This window comes from Paralichthys olivaceus, chromosome 3, assembly GCF_024713975.1.
Source record: "Paralichthys olivaceus isolate ysfri-2021 chromosome 3, ASM2471397v2, whole genome shotgun sequence".
NCBI classification, from domain to species: domain Eukaryota; kingdom Metazoa; phylum Chordata; class Actinopteri; order Pleuronectiformes; family Paralichthyidae; genus Paralichthys; species Paralichthys olivaceus.
In genome coordinates this window covers 17,731,371-17,753,051 of record NC_091095.1, presented here as the reverse complement: position 1 = coordinate 17,753,051, position 21,681 = coordinate 17,731,371, and the positions used below count along the sequence as shown (strand labels likewise).

General features: G+C 44.2%; 1 long non-coding RNA gene across 2 annotated transcripts in view; it reads left to right on the top strand.

Moving 5' to 3' along the window:
- The window catches only part of LOC109625756 (uncharacterized), a 38,787-nt gene that overhangs the window by 3,305 nt on the left and 13,801 nt on the right, over positions 1–21,681 (top strand). The window contains exons 2-4 of one of the 2 annotated variants that reach the window (XR_011240640.1): positions 7,626–7,789; positions 8,890–9,035; positions 19,640–21,185. This is a non-coding gene — a long non-coding RNA (uncharacterized lncRNA). The remainder of the gene's footprint in view (positions 1–7,625; positions 7,790–8,889; positions 9,036–19,639; positions 21,186–21,681) is intronic. The other variant, XR_002202483.2, reaches the window with a different exon arrangement.

The window sequence follows — 21,681 nt, the reverse complement described above, 5'->3', positions numbered from 1 at the left end:
GAATGAAATAGAACAGATCCGATCAGAATGGAATAGAATAGAACAGAGAAGAATAGAAGAGAATAGAATGTTGGGCTCTTTATTGTCACTGCTCACCTCTGTAGCTACTGTACGTCTGACAGGACGTGACGCAGCCAGGGGGCGTGTTCACATGAATACACGTGAGGCTGAGGAAAGGACCGAGAGTCAATCAGCATTAATGTGCATACAGCACAATTATTTTACACACACATACACCACACACACACACACACACACACACACACACACACATTTGACCTTACAAATATTCAAAGAAATGGCTTCATCTGCTGTTTAATGAGACACAATATATTTTTTACATTTTCTCCCTCAGTTAATCATTGTTTCTACAAAATAAAAGCAATGTCAGTATCATACAGAAGAACATTTAATGGAAGTCCAGCAGTTTGAAAATTGTATGAAATGAAAACGAAATTTATTTTGCCTTTATTTTCTAAAATTTGGCTCCTGAACTTCACAGGATATTTTTTCCTGTGCCTAAATTTGGAGTTTGAGGAAACAATTTCTAAATAATATTCCCTCCTCATTTCAAAAACCTTCCTTTTGTATCCAGACGCCCTACAGTAAACCTGCAGGACTGATGATTAAAATTCAAATGGTAAAAAAGTACTAGACAGACACACACAGAGAGGCTCGTCATTTCGTATAAAATTCAGGATGTTGAATTGGGGCACACAGTGTGAACTTTATTTTACACGAGCAGCTAAAGATAATGAGTTAACACACATCAGGCTTTTTCTAATGCATGAAGTGCTGCAGGCTCATGCTTTTTAAATTCTAATGTGCAGTAATAGTTGTAGTCATTGTGTAATTTATTAAGAAAATGAAAACAACATTTTATTAATAAGACTAGATAACCATAACCCTAAAATTGCTATAATTAAAACACAAATACAATGCCTTTTGAAGACTTAAGAATAAAGCAGAAACATTTACACAGAATAATGGGATACATTATTTTTATTTATGAAAAATAAATACATTAATGAATGAATAGAAAGTATTTATCATAAAATCACCCCTCACTGTTGTAAGCTGAGAGCACTGACCTCCAGTCTTGTGATTGTTCATTATTTGTTTCTTTAGCTCAACAAACGTTGTGTCTTTATTCATGCAGACAGGGTGTGGCTGATAGATGTGTGGCCTATTGTCAGTAAGTCCTTAAACATTGTGTGATTCATCAACAAAGGCCTGTCCAGTCTTGTGTTTGTGCTGCATGATGTATACACTCTGTATCTCCACTTGAAGGACCAAGTTAATGTGGTTATTGAACTGAATATCATTAGGCCTATATTATGGAGGCTTTTGTATAGTGCTGGTGGTGATTAAGACGTGTTGTACGTTTTCTTGTGGATAGAGAAATGAAATTATTCCCCACCTGGTTAGACGACCCCTGGAGACCATGACAGTGAACCTAGAGGGGGCATGATTGGGTTCCAACAGGAACGCAGGAGATGTTTGTTCATGGTGGTGGATCAGTTTGTCCCCTTTTTAAACCTTGTATCGTGACGTCTTTGTGGATCTACCATTAAGTCTCTAAATTGTCATGCATGTCCCTCATGTGGACCCTTACCACATGTTCCGATTTGTGTGCCAATGAACATGCGGGATTCAGTGAGGACACCGTGCGTTTCCCTCATCAGTCTGACCCCGAGGGCCCCGGGGCGGCCCTGCGCCTCCTGCGCCCCACATCTGACACTCGTGCAGCCCGACGCGCCTTCTCCTCACAAACATTTTCTCTTCCTCTGGCTTTGCTGCAGTGTCTGGTGTCATTCACCGCTTCTTCCTCGTGGATACACGCGCGGACACACACACCGATATTGCTGTGCAAAACAGGCAGAAAATGGGCTTTGTTTCCGTAATATGGTTGAGGACAGGGAGCCCCATGCGCGGCTGGAGCGAGCCGGGGACAGAGGCTCCTAACCTGGACTGAGCCTGGGAGAATATGAAAGTCTCGCTGGATAAAAAAATTATAATTTTGTCCCATTTAATATCGAAGCACAATCTGACTATGGGAACTGAAGTTTCTAAATAGACTGGACGTGTGAGTATATTGTATATTTATTCTAAATGCTTGTGTCATAGGGGTTATTAGAAAATGTCGTTTCAGCAACATTTTAGAACAATTTTGAAAAAAATAAACACTGTATGTTGAGTAATCTGCCGTAATTTTCTCAGTAACCTGTTAACATAGTTATTGTGCCAACACAAATAATAGACACGTTTAGAACGATGACAAATCACAGTATTTTACCCTGACTTTATCCTTGACCTTTATCTTTAATCTTCTCTGTTTTAATGCTGCAAAGTTAAGATACAAACACATAAAACATATTTTATGGATTGGAGCGATGACCATGTTTGAGATGATTACAGAGGATAGCAGAGGCCAGTTTGTCCTCCCTCAACTTTTCAGCTTGTCACCAACTAATCCAAAGTGCACAGTGACATCAAGTGACGCTGGACTTGTTCCACTAGATCATGTCGTTGACATTTAGCCCTCCTGCTGCACTGTGAGACACATATAGGCTATATATAGGCCCGTGGTAGTTTGTCATGCTTTCAAACAATTCATGGCTTAATTCACTCAACACAGAAACAATGGTGTACGTTTCGAGGTGGGTCGATGTAAGCTGGCATTTAAAACAACAGTGTCTGTGAGCAGCTGTATTGTTCTTTTAAGGAAACCGTGAAGCAGCCATGACACTGTCTTTCTTATGATTTATAATATGGGTCATGATACAGTATCATACAGTAGATGCAGGCCATGCTAGGGTTGTTAGGGGCAGTGGGGCCTAGCTGAGCCTGTGAGAGGATGACAGGTGGATGTGTCATCACTGCTCCTGCAGCTGGATGACTTCACCCTGCAGATGTTCCTGTTGGAGGGAAGGTCACCAGGGCTTTTTTTTTAGACATAATGGTGTGAATCCACATCTTCTCCATTACTGCTGTTTTCCATGCTTATGTTGATGGATCCAGGCTATTGCACATCGTTTCTTACACCACTGTCCACAGACTTCTAGGCTATTCCGATGACGTGGTTGACATAAAAGACGCGTGCCAATGAAACCGTGTGCGTAAAAGACAACCATAAACAGGCTATTGCCTTGACTATGACGTTAACTACAACCTGCTTTGTGCATGCGCGCAGTTGCGTGTGTATATTGGAGGATAGAGAGCCAGTGGGACGGGGAGAGAAGTAGAGCGATAGCGGGAGAGAGAGAGGTGCTCATGCTGGCGGAATGCAATGGCTCCATGTGACCACAACACCAGCTGCTCCAGCGGCGGCGGCGGCGGCGGCCCCTTTAAGAGACGTGGGTTAGTTTTTCTCTTTGGTTATCTAGCTGTATGAGTTTTTGTAATATCATAAAGCTAGAGAACCGAATGTATAAACTAATTCTGCTATCGTCACGCCGGGGCTGAGCCGCCACACCGGGGACAGACAGAGAAGGGGAGCTGCCGGAGCCGGAGGATGGATGCAGGCTACGCGGAGAGAGGACCGGGAGCCCGCTGCATCGCACCGCGGAACGCCTCCTGCTTTTGCCTTGGATGCAAACGGCTGCAGAGGAGAGCCAACATGCGGATTCATGCGTTTCTTCCACAGGGGATGCAAGGAGTGACAGCAGTTAGCAACCAGAGGCTCCATTCATAGAGGAATGGTGATGAGGAGGAGGAGGAGGAGGAGAAGGAGGGCCACTGGGTACTGGTTCCTCTGCTGTTTCTCTTAATGGAACATAACCACCTTTTAGCTTAATGTATTCATATTTCTATGCTTTTCTGGTGATGGTGTAGTTACTTGGATGCTGGGAACGAGGATGTGAGATGAACACGGTGTGTAGCTGGAGGAGGCACCTGATTGGTCGAGTCCAAGGAGTCACGTGTTCCACCACTAGCCCCCATATCAGCCTGCTTCTGGTCTGTGCATGTAGTGGTGTGAACAGGGGCTTAAACACTCAAAGAAAATGTATCTACACTTAGCTTTTATTTATATTTGGAGGCAGCTTCTGCTTTGCAGGCGTATTCCCCTTTATTGTGTAAAAAGTTAGTGGAAGCTTTACTGCAGCAAACTGAATTTGTTTGTTCCCAGTAGGACCTGTTTTGATTACACTACAGCAAAATAATCCTCCATCAAGTGGATTCTCTTGAGTTTATTTATCTGCGACTGCATTGCAAAGATCAGAATGTGTACAAGTTCTTCATAGTCAGATGTCACAGGTTACAGAGAGGAGAAGAGGGCAATAACTGTGATGCAGTTTGTCATACGGATCCTATTATATCCTTGGATTTAGTTTGATTGATGCTCATATTAGCAGTAGCTTCAGGCCTCATGCACGTGGACGACAGAACAAATGGCCAAATGAGACTCATGTAGTTTATTCTTACAGTTCACAGAATGACAATATACAGGGTGTTAGGATAACGACTAATGGGAGATATATTTAACTCATTCTGTCATATTTACACACACATATGCTAGCCTACATTTCTTCAGTGTGTTTCCATTGTTGGCCGAGCAGAGATTTTGTAGGCAGCACTCTGCTGGGTCTTCCAGAAACCGTGGGCAGATTTTCTGGCCGTTTTTTTGTGATGCTACTTGGGGGCTGCTCATCATCTCTTCTTTCCCCGCTCTACCTCTCCACCCGAGTCATAGAGAAGCTCCTTTCTGGTTTCCTGGACTGCCTGAGTGATAGGTTCTACTCTGGTGGAGCCTGTTGAATTTTAAAAAAGGTGTTAGCTGCTGGAGCTGGTGTAGCTTCTCTGTGTGGTGGAGAAACGACACAGAGCCTAGTGCTGCTGTTAGAACAGGCCCAGTGCTTACTGCGTCACAGAGCAGGGAAGGCTTGAGAAGGAGCTAGCATGGAGCTAGCTTTAGAAAATATGTCTCCTGTCCCATCAGGCTGTGCTGCATGTTATTGTGCCATATTGCTACATGTGCACGTGTGCATGTGTGTGTGTGTGTGTGTGTGCCATACATGAGCGGGACAAGTAACATAGGCTGTATTCCTCAGTTGTATGCAGCTGTAATTTTGATGGTATTAATATGAGCTGTGCAGTTAAATAGAGCATAACACAAATTAATGTTTTCATTAGGAAAACACTGCAGGAGAGTCGGGATACCCATGTCTCAGTTTTAATGTAACATCGAACAGTGAACTGTAATATCCCATTGAAACAATAGATTTATTCAAAATCATTGAATATCCTGTTGTTTTTTGTCACAGTGTTGAGCACATCGGCATAAATGCAACCCCTGAAAATCTTCTATAATTTTTAGCATGTGTTCCAAAATATTTTTGAAAATGCACGTCCCCATGCAGCATTTAGCGATTTATATTACAGCACGTTCTCGTAAAATTTGACAATGTCATTTGGGCCATGCCAACACCACCCATCTTTTCCCCCCAGCTGCAACAGAAAATGAATGCATGGCTGAGGGGTAATAAATGAAGGATATTGGGAAGAGCCTTTTGAGATTGAAATGACGTCTGGCGAGTGACTGAGGAGTCAGGCTAGACGTGGGCTTTTTCCCACATTAATATGTGTCTGTCTGGGCCCTCTCCACCATCAGGAGGAGGCCCTCAACACCAGATGGAGCCCAGTCTAGTCGAGGTCTAGCCAACCAGCACCTGCCATAAGGCTGCAGCATTACACTTCCTATTGTCTTGCAAAGTAATTTATGCATTTGCACATCAACTTGAACCTTAACTGTGCCCCCCAGCTCAAATGTATTCTACAGTTACATTAGCGGAATTAACAAACAAATAAAACAAAAAGCAGTGGTAGGAATAGATAGAATGCGACATGACGTAGGAGGAATGAGGAGAGAAGACAGGGGAGCGGGAGAGGAGACGTGCTTATGCATGTACGCTGTGCATTTCTAACCTGTCATGTCTGTAGCTTTTCCTGCCGAAACCTAGATATGTCAGTACGTAACCCCACCGCTCTCTGTTTCTTCCCTTACCACTTTCTCTTTCTATTCACTGCATTGATAATATTTCCATGGTTTAGTCGTGTGTGTTGCACAGGGGTGAGTGTTGCCTGTTGACAAAGATGTTTGAACAGAGCAGCCGCCCTACTCACCGTCCCAAACACGGCAGAGCAGAATGTTTTAGCTTTACAACCCTGCTGCATTTCCAGGCTATACCACCCTATAGATGTTATCTTGTTTGTGTCACACTTGGCTCCAGATTGCAGAGCTCTTTGTGCATGAGAGTGTGTGTGTGCACATGGTATTGTACCTTTGTACATGTGTCTCCGTGCATGTGTTTACGTGTGTGCTTCAGCACATTGTTATTGCACCCTTTGTGCCTAATTTTATTTCTCCACAGTGTATAAACACAACAACCTGCTGTCGATTACACAATACATCTTTTTTCTACTGTGTGACATCTGGCTGCACAGTTTAGTTTTTTTCCTCACGACTGTGCCTAGGATCTCGGCTTATGATTTGTATTTTAGCTGCCTCTGTCATTTCCATCTTAATGTAGGAAATTACTGAATTTATGATTCAGAGTGGATCGTGGAAAGCTTTTCTTCTTTTTTTTTTATAATGCTTGGAGATGCATCATTTCACATAACTGTCAATGGATATTACTGAAATTGCTTTTGAATATTGTACGTATGCCTCATGTATATTACTGTTATCACTATATTATTATTGTTATTGTTATTTCGGAATTCAATTTTATATTTGACATAAATCATAATCCACATCTATTTAATTCCATATCATCAAAAATCAATATTCCAGTGTTGTCAGTGTTCTATTTTAATTTACCTTCAATTTGCAATGGCCTACATAGACCTATTTTCTTAACTTAAGAATTCTGGGTTTGGTAGCCTAGCAACAGCCTCTGACCCATGTAAGGGAAAGAGAGTAAAAAAAACATGCAGACGTTGAAGCCGTAAAGTAAGTCAGATTTCAGTGGATGTAATCTTTGAGTATTTTGTGTAATTATATGTGTGTGTGTGTGTGTGTGTGTGTGTGTGTGTGTGTGTGTGTGTGTGTGTGTGTGTGTGGAGATGGGTTTCATGCATGTACTGAAACTTTCTATCTAAATATTTTATGTTACTGCAACCCTATGTTATTTTCATATATTATAACATGTATTATTACCATGTATAATACAGGTTTTCTTTTAATAACATGAAATGCACAATTATTTTAGATGTGTACTTTTTCAATATAACTTGCATATCTTCATTTTTGTCATGCAGTTTATTTTACAGGTCCTGCAATCTGTGTCAACACACTCTCAGATAATATGAGGAAGTTAATGAACACAATGTTATCAAGTTTTAGTTAGTTATCTTGTCTGCAGGACGTAAATATATGCATGAACTAATGGTGTTCCCTTAATCACTATTTTACTTAAAATATTAAATCAGTGACACATACCTTCAAGGGTACACTAGGATTTTGAGAGTGGCCAAAAAACTTTATTGTGGTTGAAATTCATTTGTGCTCAGCGCTGCAGTATAAGAGTGAATAAAGGTGCATCAGACGCGTTGGGGAGTGATGAGGGTTACGACCTGCTGCTGGAACGAACCCTCTCTTAACTGATTGCTTTCTGTTTTTGCAGGAATGTGTGGAGTGCAGGCAGAAGCACAGTCACACACAAACGCATCCCATGTGAGTGAACCTGCGGGGCAACAGGTCAGCAAAGACACACACCTCTTGCTGCTCTGAAGGAACCATGAGTCAACGACCTGGTCACCGAGAGGCTTCATTACTCCACAGTTACAGGTGAGACTTTAGAATAACCCTTTTCAGTCTGCGTTCACACACTCACACTGCTATACTAATGATGTGTATTGACGCCTGAACCTTTTATGCACTGCTTTCAAGCATGCATTAAAAAACAAAAAACCTTTCCTCACCCTCTCATCCACTCACCTCTCTATGCAACCTGAAGATTCTTCAGTTTTGGGATAAGATGCAAGGTGACCACTTTTTGTCATCTATATTTAAACCAATTTATTTTTTCATGCTTTTTATAAAGGAACAAGGGTTGGCAGTCGGTTGCCTGTATTCGCATGTACTGATGAACTGACAGTGTGGCTCTCCCTTACTCCTCCTATTCCCTCATTCTTTTACTAACATTTTATTCAGTAAATAGACAAAACTGTGCTCAAGTAACAGTACCACGTTAACTTTTCTACTTGAGTAAAAGCACTTGGTTTTAGCATCCGATTGTTGCTTGATTAACCAGTGCCACAGTCTACTACATCATAATGGCTGAGTATTGGTGGAGGCCTCTTCTCAACCAATTACATGTGTTTGGTGACCAGTGATGAAGGAGGTGGGATTAAATGTTACCAGTCCCCTCTGATTGGATCAGTGGACCAATTGTCATTAATAATTACTTTGAAATATATATAAAAAACATTGTGAACATCTAGCGCAATGGATTATAAAAATGTAGTGGAGTAGAAAGTATGGATATTTACTGATATATGTAGTATAGTCCAATAATGAAAAATGTACTTTCATGTATAAAGTACAGTTACAAAGTAAATATACTTAGTTGCATCCCTCCACTGGTAAATGAGCTCTACTCTCCAATTGTTAGTCTCCAATCTAAGTGATTATTCTGAAGGCGATGTCATTGTCAGGATGAGATACACACCATCTCATCACTGCATGTTACATATTGGTATTCTTAAAGACGCTTGTCTCGAGGATCACAGCTACCATGCTGACAAGCTGGCAAAATCGTACAAGATTTTTGTAGCAGTGATGGAGGTGCTGAAAAAAGAGAAGTAGAAAACTCACTCACTTTCCTCCCAGCATCCCTCTCAGTGTTGAGTGACATGACTAAAGATTAGCTCTCGCTACCCTAACAGCCGCCATAGCGGGGCTATCAAGGCCGAGGACGCCGCTCAGCTCGTGCATGTTCAACCTCCTGCGGAGAACAAAGTAAGACGGAGTGATGGAGGCAGTGTTGGGAAGTGGAAGAGAGGGAGATGAAGCCCCATCCACGGAGATTGAGGTGCGTCATTGGGGAGAAACAGTAGAAGTGATTTTTTTTTTTTTTTTTTTTGAATTTCCCTCCAGGGTTAGATGAGCGTTCTGTGACATTGGCCTAGTTCTATATCAGCACCCCCACCACCACCTCCAGAGAGGAGGTTGCGTTTGAGAATCAGACAAGGGAAGATCATAGGGGATTTCACAGCCTGTGGCTATCCTCCTCCATAGCGCTCGACCACCTCTTAAACCTCTTTCGCTTTGCTTCAACTCGACGAGGGCCGCCTCTCTACTTAGTCAATATCATATCCACAAACTAGATAAATCGATGCAAACAAGCTTTGGTCGGACTTGGGCTTTAGAAGTGGAGGCATAGCTACAGGCTAAATTTGATGCAGAGACGCATCAATCCAGAAGTGACACTCCTCACGTCCTCTTTTTTTTTTTTATCCATAACAGCAATTAAGGCCTATAACACATGGGTCTGTACTCACACCTTGTGTTGCCCTTACAGGAGCCATATATTCTGTATGTGCACTTGCTACAATCATTCCTATAGGGAGCTAGAGGATGTGTGATTTCACACGTTTGCAGCGTTGCTTGCACTGGCGATCAGCTCTCATGTTTATGGAAAAACTTGCAGAGAGGGAAGCAGTAATCCGCTCATTTACAGTACCTCAGATACTGTCTGTCTACCACCTCTCTCTCTCTTATCCTCTCATACTCTCTCTCTCTTTCTCAAACACACAAACACACATACCTCAGTGTACCGTATCTCCTCCCTCCACAGCCCACCCCCTCCACCCCCTCTCCATCCCCTATTCGGGCTCATCTCGCCATCACCTCTCCAGCTCCGCCACCCCGGAGAATCCAATTCAGCCTGCTGCTCCACACCGTCATGGCATGTTGGCCAAGGGAGATGGAGTCCTTTCAGGTTCTTGGCTTCAACCTCCCTGTTCTCTCTCCCCCTCCTCGTCTCTGCGCCCCTTGCCGCCTCTCAACATTTCCTCAACACGCCTGGTGTATCAGCAGGGGTGTAGGTTGACGGCCTGGTAGCACTGCTCCTGAGAGTCTTGGGTGGAGTTACTCTGCACGTTATGTGACCTTTAAAGTTTTTTTTTGTAAAATTGCATGTGGGAGTGTATGTTTTTTGAGTCCACTCTCTGTGCCTTTGCTCGGTTGTACTGTCAGTTTAGCAAGAGCATCTGAAATAAATGAAGCCTGCACCGTGAGTTTAAAGAGGCCGATTGAAAAGTTTATCAGTAATGGGTTATATCTTTAATGGCACCCACCAAGTTGGCAATCTGCTTTTTAACAGCTCCCTGTTCACTGGGTTGTTTTTTTTTCTTCAACAGTCTTTTTTGAATTTGTATGCGTAAACTGCACGGCCTGGCTGTTCTTAAAAGTTGATTTAAAGTATACCCCTCTGCATAATGCAGCTTGGTAGGAAATAAATCTCTTCAAATGAATACACTGGATGGAGGGAGGTTGTGAAAAGGGTTGAATGTGGGGGGGGTGGGCACTGAGTGCAGAGTGGTGGCGTATGTTAACATAAATTAAAGTCTTTCTGCAGAGGCGCTCGGAGATGGAAACAGAGAGGAGGACGTGAAAGTGAGAAAATATAGAATTGAGTGTAAAAGGATAAGAAGAGTTTTAAAAACAAGAGTTTTATTGTGTCAGTACAAACATAAGCAAATAAGTTGTGTTAGCTAATTAAAATGCATTGGTGTTAGTTGCTTTATTTCAATAGCCGGTTAGCCGTGTTGTTTTTCTTCGCCTCCTTAAAGCACAAGAGGCCTTTTGGCATCTCAATGCACGCTGGCTGAATGGGTGAGGTGGCTGTATTAAAGGTTGGTGGTGGCAGTGATGGCGGGGTGACAAACAGAGCACGAGAGGGAGGGATTGTGTAGGGAGGGGGGGGGGGGTGTCCACTGAAAGCCAGCAGGCTGCAGAGTGAATGGGAAATGGGGGAGAGAGGGAGGGAGAGAGGGAGGGAGGGAGGGGGGCATTAGCGACAGAGGCAGGTTGGGGGTGGTGGTGGGGCGACCGCGGGGGCCTCCATTGGTTCAATGCAACGGCCGAAGCAGCTGTGAAAAGAGGTCTACCCTTTTTCCCACGCCCGACGCGACGCAGAAGCCCTGCCTCGGCCTGCCAGGGTCAAGTCACATTTCTAATATATACACCGGGCTGTGTGGACTCGCACAATGCATATGCACAACTCATTTGTTTTATATATGCACACAGACAGACACACACACTTGTGTACACACAGCGGAGAAGACAGCCTCCCAGACAGAGACATAGGAGGGGGCCGCTGCACAGAGAGAGACGAGAGTATTATGACACTGATTTCTATCCCATTGGCACCATTGTTCCGTCCAGGATCCTGAAAATTAACAAGGAGCAAGTGACGTGCACACACACACACACACACACACACACATGTACATTTCACCACTATACTTGCTCTCTCCACAGTTTGAATTTAAGTTTTTCACTTGTTTAAAATCACAAAATATGGCATGAAAATTTTAAACTTTGAGGAAAGTTTAAACAGAATTATGAAAATAAAATCTTCCACTTGATCCTGATTTTTTTCCCCATGTCATGGTTGTTAATGTTACACTTTCATAAATATCCACTTCATTTGCTTGCACTAATACATCTTCACTGTATACACCAACAATCGTGTCGTGCTCCAACCCACCCTCCTTACCCCAACCTCAGCCCCTTTCTTCTGCTCCTCACACATTTTACGTCTCTGCCACCATTTACAAACTATAATCATATTCCGTGTGGGTGGGTGGGGGGTGTAAACGCTTTGTCCTGACAGACCCCTTCCCCTCCACCCCCTCCTCAGTGCCAGATGCCCTGCTGTATTGTGTGGGTACTGGGGGGCAGACAGGCAGGCAGGCCCCTTCCTCGCTCTTTCTCCTTCTCTCTCTCCGCACCATGATGTCACCCCACTTGTCTGTCTTTCTGTCTGTCAAGGCCGTGACAGGAACTTGAGTGTGGGAAGGAAAAGCGTTGAGGATGGAAGGGGGGAGGTGGTGGTGGTAGAGGTTCAAGGAGGGGTTGTGGGAGTGGGAGGATGATTTTGGGGTTGGCTGTCTTGGCAGGAGAGTGTCTGAGAGGTCAGCGAGTGGACTTGAGCATGGAACAAGTATGTTTGTGTGTGTGTGTTAAAGGGGGGTGGGGGCGTCTCTCCTAGCAACTCTAAAGAGAGGTGGAATTTAGATGAGTACGTTGGTCTATGTCATCCAATAATTCAGTCCATACTCCTCTGCAAAGAGCCCGAACAGCGAGAATATAAAGAGGAGGGTGGAAACAAAAGCATCTGTTTTCAGTTGGATTGTGTAAAGTTGACAGTTAAGCACAGATGTACTGAAGTCAGGATTCAGGATATTATAAACATGTGCTGTCCTTAAATAAATCTGGAAAAAATTCTGTTTGTGAACCTTTGTAATAGAGGAGCCACAGCTGAGTCCATGAAGTTACATTATTAGAATTATATTTTTTTATTTGGGAGGTGATGAAAACTACCTCCGCAAATGACTGAAAGGGACTGTTCTGTGTGTTCTACTGAATGCCATTCTAGTTCATGTTCAAACTGGCTCAGGATTATGTCCTGTGGATTGTAAAATGAATGTTGTTCTGGTTTATATTGTGTTTTACAAACTGTGCTGTAATAGCTCTTGACTGAATACTAATGAAACATTCAGTAATAATCTAACCCGATATGGTTTCCCCCTTAAAAAGTTAAATAATCTCATTATATTAGTCATTTAATTTCTCCTCTTTCACCCTCGTTTAAATAAAATCTATTGAAATACAAATATAATTTGTATATAATTACAACTCCATCACTGAAAAGTAAAATAGTAACAAACACACATACAAACACATTTTTCGTGAGTTTTAAAGCAACTTTCTCCTCTTTGCAGATAAATGAAATGAAAACATCCTTCTACGGTCAAACTCGGCACAAACATCACTTTACACCGAGACATCCAAACATTCATGTGAAGTAGAAATAGGGTAAATAAACCAAACACTCTTGGATCACATGGAACACAAAAATCTAAGATCACACAATTGGAGAGCATGATGCCGGCTTTGTTTATTTCAGAGCAAACAAGCAAAGTCAGCTTAATGGAGGCTCTAATTCACGACGAAGAATCTGTTCAAAAGATGCTTCACACAATTATCTTGTATATTATGAGTTGTTTCAAGGCTTATCTCACATGATGTAACATCTGAAAATCATCTGAACATTTTAAAACTTTGTAATTTTTCCAAATATGTCTAAACAACAGGGCCTTTTTTCTGATCAGTCATATCAAGACTTCATTCAGAATGAACATTTTCATCTGACAGCAGTTACGTGCTGCCCACCAGCAAAACACACACACAGCAGCTTCCTCTTTCAACTGGTAAACATTTACTAGGATACAGGCGCATGACTTTGTCATGCATCCTCTGTCTGTCTGGACTCCCGCCTTTGTATCTCTTCCACCTCTTTGCTCTTCCCATCTCTTGTTTAAATGCGTTCTCCCTCTGTGTGTCTCTTTTCTCTCTCTGGCTGTGTGAAGAGGTAATAGTATTGGGAGACAATGGGAAAGACTCACTTAATTAGCTGGATGAGAAGATGCATTGTGGCAATTACTGAGCACAAAGGGAGGGGAGAGTATGGGGCTCTGTAATGTGCTGCTGTGTGTATTTGCCTGCATGGCTGTCTTGTAGCCGGCAGTACAGGCAGGCCTTTATAGGGGAGAGTGAAAGCAGTAACAGACAGGATGTACCCCACATATAGAGCCATTTCCATTCCTTTTACACACAGGGACAATGGCCGCTACAGTCTCTTAAAGGCTGGAACTGCAGAAACCATATTCTCTCTGCGGATGGATTATAGAAGGTAGAATTTATAGGTCTGGTGTTTTTTTGCAAACTAACTTTCCTGATGTACGTCTTTGTGGAGTTTTGTTGTACCACTTGCTAATAAGCCATTATTTGTCAAGGTTTTATTAATCCTAACTAATGACTTATGTTATAATATTAATCATATGTGATGCTAAAAACAGCTTAAATGCAGCTATCAATTCATTGTTTGATTTGTGAAGCCTATAAAATATCAGTAAATAGGGAATGGGGTAAATCACATGTTCAAAAAGACCCTCTCTCACTCGGTGACTGTCTAATCATAGCTTAGCAACAGAAACTCTACATCAGGCATGTAGAGCTTTGAATTTCTCCATGTTAAAGCACTGAACGTGAGGATGAGATAAGAGTAATACAATACATTTAAAAAAAATACTGAATTTAATGATGACGTGTCCAAGATGTGTTGTGTCGCTTTAAACTTGAAGCAAAATGTGACGGTTAACAGAAAATATCAAAATGTCTTTGTCTATAATCTTGCCAACACAGGCTAAGTATTAACTTTGGTTCCTGTACATATAGATATCATTTCCCTAAATGCACCTGTTTTTTTTTATCAAGATCTATGAATTATTCCCTGAGAAATCAGTGAACATCTTGAAAAACACTATTTTAAAGAAAGTTAAAAAAAAAGATTCCCTGGATCTGCACCCAAATGTCATGGGTTTGTTCATCCCCTACTAGTTGCTTACAAGAATACCAAACAACAAATAGACAGGGGTGAAAGCATAAAGCTCCTCAGTGGAGGTAATAAGTCACGGACAGCGTTTTCAAGCAACTCACAGATTAAACTGAAGCATTAAAAAAACAACTGTATTACCAGGTTGTGAAAAGTCACTGGCTGGTGTTATTGCTCCTCCAGCATGACTTGCTGCGTCTTTAAATGTGACAAATGATTTGTCAACCACTTCCCTTCTATGCAGAGGGCTGCAGTTTACCTGGCAACCCAAAGTTACTCTAATTAATGGCCTATACTGATCAATAAAACTTAAGTAACTGAGAGCATCGGCACTTTTAAACTCTTTTATATAAATCATGGCTTCCAAGAAACAACCTTGTTGGCTAAGGCGGTGACTAATTTTCTAATTTGCTCCATCCATCCTCCTCATGTCTATTTCTGATTGTCCTGTTGCTGTGTACCACTCCTTGGACGTGCTACTTTCTATTTTTATTGCTTGGTGCCACTAGTGTGTGTGTGTGTGTGTGTGTGTGTGTGTGTGTGTGTGTGTGTGTGTGTGTGTGTGTGTGTGTGTGTGTGTGTGTGTGTGTGTGTGTGTGTGTGTGTGTGATGCGGAGTTGGGTCTGGCAAGGAGCATCCTCCTCTAGTGGAGTGGCCTGAGGGGATTTCTTTCATGAAGTCAGATAACATCCAGATGACCCCCTCTTCCCTTTTTTATAAGAGTTCTTTAACCTTGATAAATGAAGTAGAGGCGGGAAGGAGCGAGGGAGGAAAAAGTTGTAGGGCTGTGTTTGGGGGATGAGGGTGTGATGGAGGGAGTAGATAGAGAGAGAAGGGATAGAGCGGGAGAGACACCAATTCCCCGGCCGGCTTGCTCTCAGGATCAATAACGTTCGGAGAGCTGCTGAGCGCTCCTGTCTGGCAGCTCTACCATAGGGGATGGAGGGAATGGAGAAAAGGAGGGGGGGGGGGGGAGCAAGAAAAGAAATGTTGACAAAGCCTCTGTATCTCCTTTTTGTCACCCCCTTTTTTGCAAAGAGAGGGAATGCAGGCAGACGGCAATGTATAGATGGAAGGATAAACGGAGAGGCTTGGACCAATACACCTATCCAGCGGCACCATGCCACCCACCTGCCAGCCATGGAGGAAAACACACACACACACACACACACACACACACACACACACACACACACACACTCCGGGGTCTCCTTTTACGCAGCCACAAGGTTACAGAGTGTCGATACAAACGCGCACAACCCTCCGACAAATGGGATTTGGCATGTTCAATCAACAGTGCTGCCAAATCCCTGTTGTTAAGTGTTGCAGAGCCATATCTGTCTGCAGCGGGCCTGAGCTATGCTCCCCCGCTAACTGTCCCCTAAATATCCTCTATTCAAGTCCTCAGTAATAGAATTATCGCCTGCGTTCGTCATTGGATTTGAATAGGTGCGTGTGCCGAGGCATAAATAGGGAACAGAGTTTTCAACTTGTGCACCTGTTTAAAAAAAAAAAAGGCTGTGATTGACTCCCCCACTCGAGGTCATGGACACCTGGGCTTTCTTCTCCTCTCTTTCTTCCTCTTACTCCCCGGGCCTTTTTCCTGTTCTCCGTCAGACCTGATCCTTTCATCTTCTCTCTCCTAATCCTGTGCGGGTGAAGCCTCTCTCCTCACCCCTCCTCTGCTTCCCATTGCTCTTTTTACAACTCCCTGCCTCTTCTTATTTCAGCGTGTCCCTCTGCTCCTCGTGCCGCTTTTTTTCTCCTGCTCCTCCTCTTTTTTTAGTCCTTATCCCCCCTTTTATCACCTCATCCTTTACCTCTCCCCAGCCTCTCTCTCTCTCTCTTCTCCATCACCCTTCCTGCTCCTGTCTCACTTGCCCCAGTCCTTAATTAAGTTTGTGATCAGTTGACTGCCCCTATCATTGGTAGAGAGCAGGTTGGTCCTCCCTTCTCAGGAGGGGGGCACATTGTCTGTGCTGGTTGACCGGTGTAATCCCCAAACCAGGGACAAAGGGCAGTACCCTTGCCGCTTCAGCCACCCCCGTACGGCATTAGCTCCATGACGAGAGCCGTGCCCTGGCCTGCCCCAGCCTGCCTGACAACCCAGCATCACACCGCTGGCCCTTTCCTTATCTCAGGAGGTCAATTTGACTCCAGACGTCAGAGAGTGAGTTCCGAGGACAATATAGGGCTGCAAGTAAATACATGTTAGTGTCTACTGTTACCTGACTTTATATTAGATGGACCCGTGCTGGATGCTTAGCTTTTTGCTTTTAGACATCAAAGAATCATGGTCATTCATACATTAATGTGATCTCTTGATTCATATTTACACACTCACACACAATCCTGAATGCACATGCTGAGGCACATCTGTTGCAATAATATCATGACGTCCCTACTGTAAACCGCCACACAACCCCACATACCTCTCCGCTTTTTCTCTCACACATGCAGGGAAAGAGTACGGTTGCCATGGGAACGGCTGGTCAGAGTTTACCAGAGGGGAAACAAACAAAGTGTTCATGAGAGCAGGTTGAAGGAGCAGTGATACCTCTCTGCGTGTGCAAATGTGAGCTGTGTAACATGCAATATGAATCAGTGTATCCTGCATCCTTGTATATCTTTGACCTTTTTTTCACCATTACTGCCTCAGTGCTATTATAGATAATAGATCTGCTATCCTTAGCAGTGCTGTCATAAAATGTGACTGCAGTCTCCGTGATTCCATACGACAGCATTATCACGTTCATGCTGCTTTGCAACTTGTGATTTTTATAATCACTTAATCTCGTGATTATTTTCTCAATTAATCATTTTGTCTACATACAGTCAACAGTTGAAAATCCCTGTCATAATTTCCTGGATTCCAGAAGAAGGCCATTAAAGATCCCAAACCACAAAATACCCTTCAACTAAATGGACAGATCTCTTTCATTCTGTTGATTTTCTCGAGTATCCATCACTGGATCAACTTCAAACTTGCATTGCCACAGACCACAGGAAATGCAGTTCCGACTGTGAGGTGTTTTTGACTAGTGGTTCTCTAGAAAATCTAAAATACAAACATAAAATCCTCTATATAAACCCTACACAACCATATGACTGACAGAGAGTTCAATCAGAACTGTGTCACCATCATTCACATCACAAAACCCATCATCACCATCAGGCTGTGTTTATGCACCAAACTCCAAATATTCACATAACAGTAACAGTAGTGATCACTAGCACACATTTTCTTGTTCTGAAAATCCATATGGGGAAGTATATTACTCTGTCTCCTCTCCTCTCTGGGAAACTGGGTCTTGTGGTATAACTCCAGTCTTTCCGATCTCCATCTTTTAGTGGCCTGTGAATAAAAGGCATCTAAGGCAACATGCAAAAGAAGCTTTTTTCCCCCATAAAAAGCCAGAATGCTGTCGTCACCCTTTACTGCCTCTTTAGCCCTTTGCTCGGCTGCTTGAGTAACATTTATGTTGTCCATGTTATTCATCTCTTGTACTCTCAGTTACTGTTTTTACTTCCCCCCTGAAACAAACAAGTCCAATGTCATGGGGAAAGAATACCCCCAACACCACCACCTCTGCCAGCCCCCCCACGCCTCCTCCCCTCGTCTCCCCTCAGCAGTGACAGATAGACAAACGTGTACTTTTCTCTCTTTCTTTGCCTTTCACCTCTCAAACCTCCCTCCATCCATCCCGCTGGACAGGGCACAATGCAGGCGCTCTGTCCTGCGGCCGGGAGAATGCGGCCCTGAACTAACAATATCGCCAAGGCCCGCCTGAATGCCACCGAGTCCCATTGTGCTCTGTCAGAGGGGAGTTAACACCCATGTCTGAGCCCAATGAATAGTATTATTGTGTCTGAGACATGCACTGCACCCCCGGTCCCCATCCACGTCCTCCTAACTCAACTTTGCCCCCCCCAAACTTCTCTTCTCTTAAAGCTTCTCTTGTCCCAACAGTGTAACCCCTTTACACACACACACACACACACACACACACACACACACACACACACACACACACACACACACACCACTCTCACCCCCTCTTTCGCTCTTTATTTAACAGACAGCTCTAACTTCCAAAGCCTTGCCGGCCCACCAGCTCTAAACCGCTGCACTTTACTTCTCTATCCCCTTGGCAGTCGGCCCGTGGGTTTTAGTCTCTTTTTCAGAGGGGTGGAGAGAGGTGGATTCAGCGACTGTCAGAGCAGTTGTGGTGGCTGTGGTGAGGAAGGACGTTTTTCGGGGAGATTGTGCGGTTGGCGCGGTGCAGTGTGGGGCGGTGGGGGTTGAATTTGGCCATGGCCCTTTCTCTGTTGAGGAACACAATGGGACCATGAATCCTCAAAGAAATGCCACGCTCGCCCCCCCTCCACAACTTCTTATTATCATAAGAACAGGGCTGCTGAACCCATTTGAATAATTCAAGATGATACAAAAGCTGAGATGTTTTCTTTCGCAAAGTTTCTATAGAGCACCACTGGTCTGGCCAAAACATTTCCATTCCTTCACACTGCTGAGAAGGGCGAGGGAAGGGTGGTTTGAAACATCCGTCAGTTTTAAACGTTGCTTTCTTTATTTATGACCATTAGGGGCAAAATAGATATAAAACTCTGTACGCCTGTGCTGCTAAGGGAGAGCAATAGAGAGCGTTTCCCTGTAAATATTTTTAATGAATTCTGTTGACGCAGTGGTGATTTTTATAATGGGCCCACTCTTGCTATATTTTGCTATCTGCAGCACATCAGAATCTAATAGCTGAGAGTACCTTTGGCAGGCAGTATCTCTCTGCCTGACACACTTAACTCTCAGGCCTCCAATCCCTGCAGTTTCTGCTCTTGGAGGTTAGTAGGTTCATATTACTGAGGGAGGATGCCAGAATCCTCACCCCTGACTCCTCGCTGATCAAAGAGCAGGACTGACATTCAGAGTGCGTGAAATTCTGAAAGTTGAGATTAACTTGTTTTTCTCTGTCTCTGCGTGTGTTTGTGTACAACAGGAAGAAGAAGAAGAAGAGGAGGAGGAGGCAGTGGAGGAGGAAGAAGAGAAGCAGAGTGGGTGGAAGGATGGAAGGAGAGAAGGATAGAAGCAGTTCGAGGAGGTGGTTCGAAGCGGGTGAACCCAGAGCAGGTGAACGCAGCTGTGGATCGCCATGGGCTCTCTAGCTGCCTTCCTCCCGTGGCCCCAGCGCTGCATACAGGGGTCCCGGGGAGACGGCAGGGGCCAGCCAAAGCTGCGGCAGAGTGGGCATGCTAGGCCATCCGAGCCAGGAGAGAGGCAGGTGAGGCGGGTGAGCCGAGCTCTCATCCCCGCCGGCTAGGAGCCTCCACGGCAGAGCGGAGCAGCAGAAATCAATACAGAGGAGAGAGGCTAGCAGAGGTTGCCCAGCACTGCCTGCAGGCCTCGGAGCCAAGGGACCAACCACCACCACTGCTCCCAGCTCCTCTCTCCATTTCTCTTTCTATCTTCCTCCAACAGTCTCAGCATCAGCCAGGGCCAGGGCCCTAACCTTATAACCGCCCCACACGCAGTGTGTGTGTGAGTCAGTGTGCGCACATGTGTGTGTGAAACAGAGAGAAAAAGGCAGAGGGAAGAGACAGAGAGAGAGAGTCTTTGTGTGTGGTTCTGCCGGAGGGGTTTCTGCTGCGTCCAACACCACTTGATAAAACTTTGTCAGGGAGACATGGAGACAGTGAGGGAGGGAGAGAAAAGGAAGAAGAATAAGCATGTCGACAGCACGTTGAAGCTCTTTTCTTCCTGCACCCTCCCTCCTATTACTCATTCCACCTTAACTGTTTGAGTAAGGATCCATCTGAGACGCTAACGCAGGACGTTTCTGCTCAGTCCCACTTTCAAGCACGTATCGCACTCAACGTTTTGTAAGATCTCTTCTGAGCCAGGATGAAAGGACAATTTGAACTTTTTCTCTCATCCACTGTATCACACACCGTCTGTCTTTTCGCCTTAGATTTTCTCACCCTCACTACAGCAGCTCCCATCAGAGGATATGGCAGAGCAGTATTGATCTATAAGGCCGGAGAGAGGAAGGTGGGCCCTGGCTTTCATACCGCTCTCTCTATGTGTGTGTGTGTGTGTATGTGTGGAAATAGCACCTGAAGTCCACTCACTGCTGTGCAGCAAGGATCCCATGGCAGCACAAGTGAATGGCTGCTAATTGAATGAGAGATAAAAAGGACAGTGGTTGCACCTGTTCTGTGCCCTCCTCCTTATCACCCTCCTCCTCCTCTTCAGTTTTTCCATTTGACTTTTTTGCAACAATCCTTCTCCTCACAAAGAAACTTGCTCTCCTGATGTTTCAACCAAAACTGCTGATGAAGAAAATTGGCCAAATCCTCAGAAATGAAAATACCTGCAGCTTGACATGAGTGTGAAGTTGAGAGCCTACGAAGACAAACAGAGGAGAAGCACTTTCTTTTATGCACCGATCCCCCTGAAACTAAAGTTCATGCCAGAAGACGTGTTTGTGGACTTGGACGGACATGATAGGCCAGAAGGGACGGACAGAACGGGATTGATACCTCTTGGTGAGTACAGTATCCTCATCGAACTGTTAATTTTCAATTATTAGACAATGCACGGAGAATAACAGATATATGAACTATTCACTCTCCAATGTTACGATATGATACCACCTCTGCGTTTCCAAAGCAAACACACACATTGTGTTGTAGTTGATCTCCATCGTCAGAGCTCTGGTCTGTGATCACACTGTCACTGACGTTCGGAAGAGTTCGTTGTTGTTGCGTGTACCAGGGAGGGTATTAAAGCACGATTACCTCCTCGCCTGCCAATCTTCCTGGCACACAGAGAGCGAGAGAGAGAGACTGGCGCCTCTCTATACACGCCTCAGCCTGGCAGCGACCCGAGCTTACAAAATGGCCGAATCCTGTCTGCCAGCTGTCTCCCTCAGCCAAGATGGCGCTCGGTCGCTTTCTTTTTAATGCCCGCTGTTTGCCATCTGCCCTCTAATTGTTAACGGCTATGCAAATATCCTGTAATTGCATTTGCATGTGCTTGATA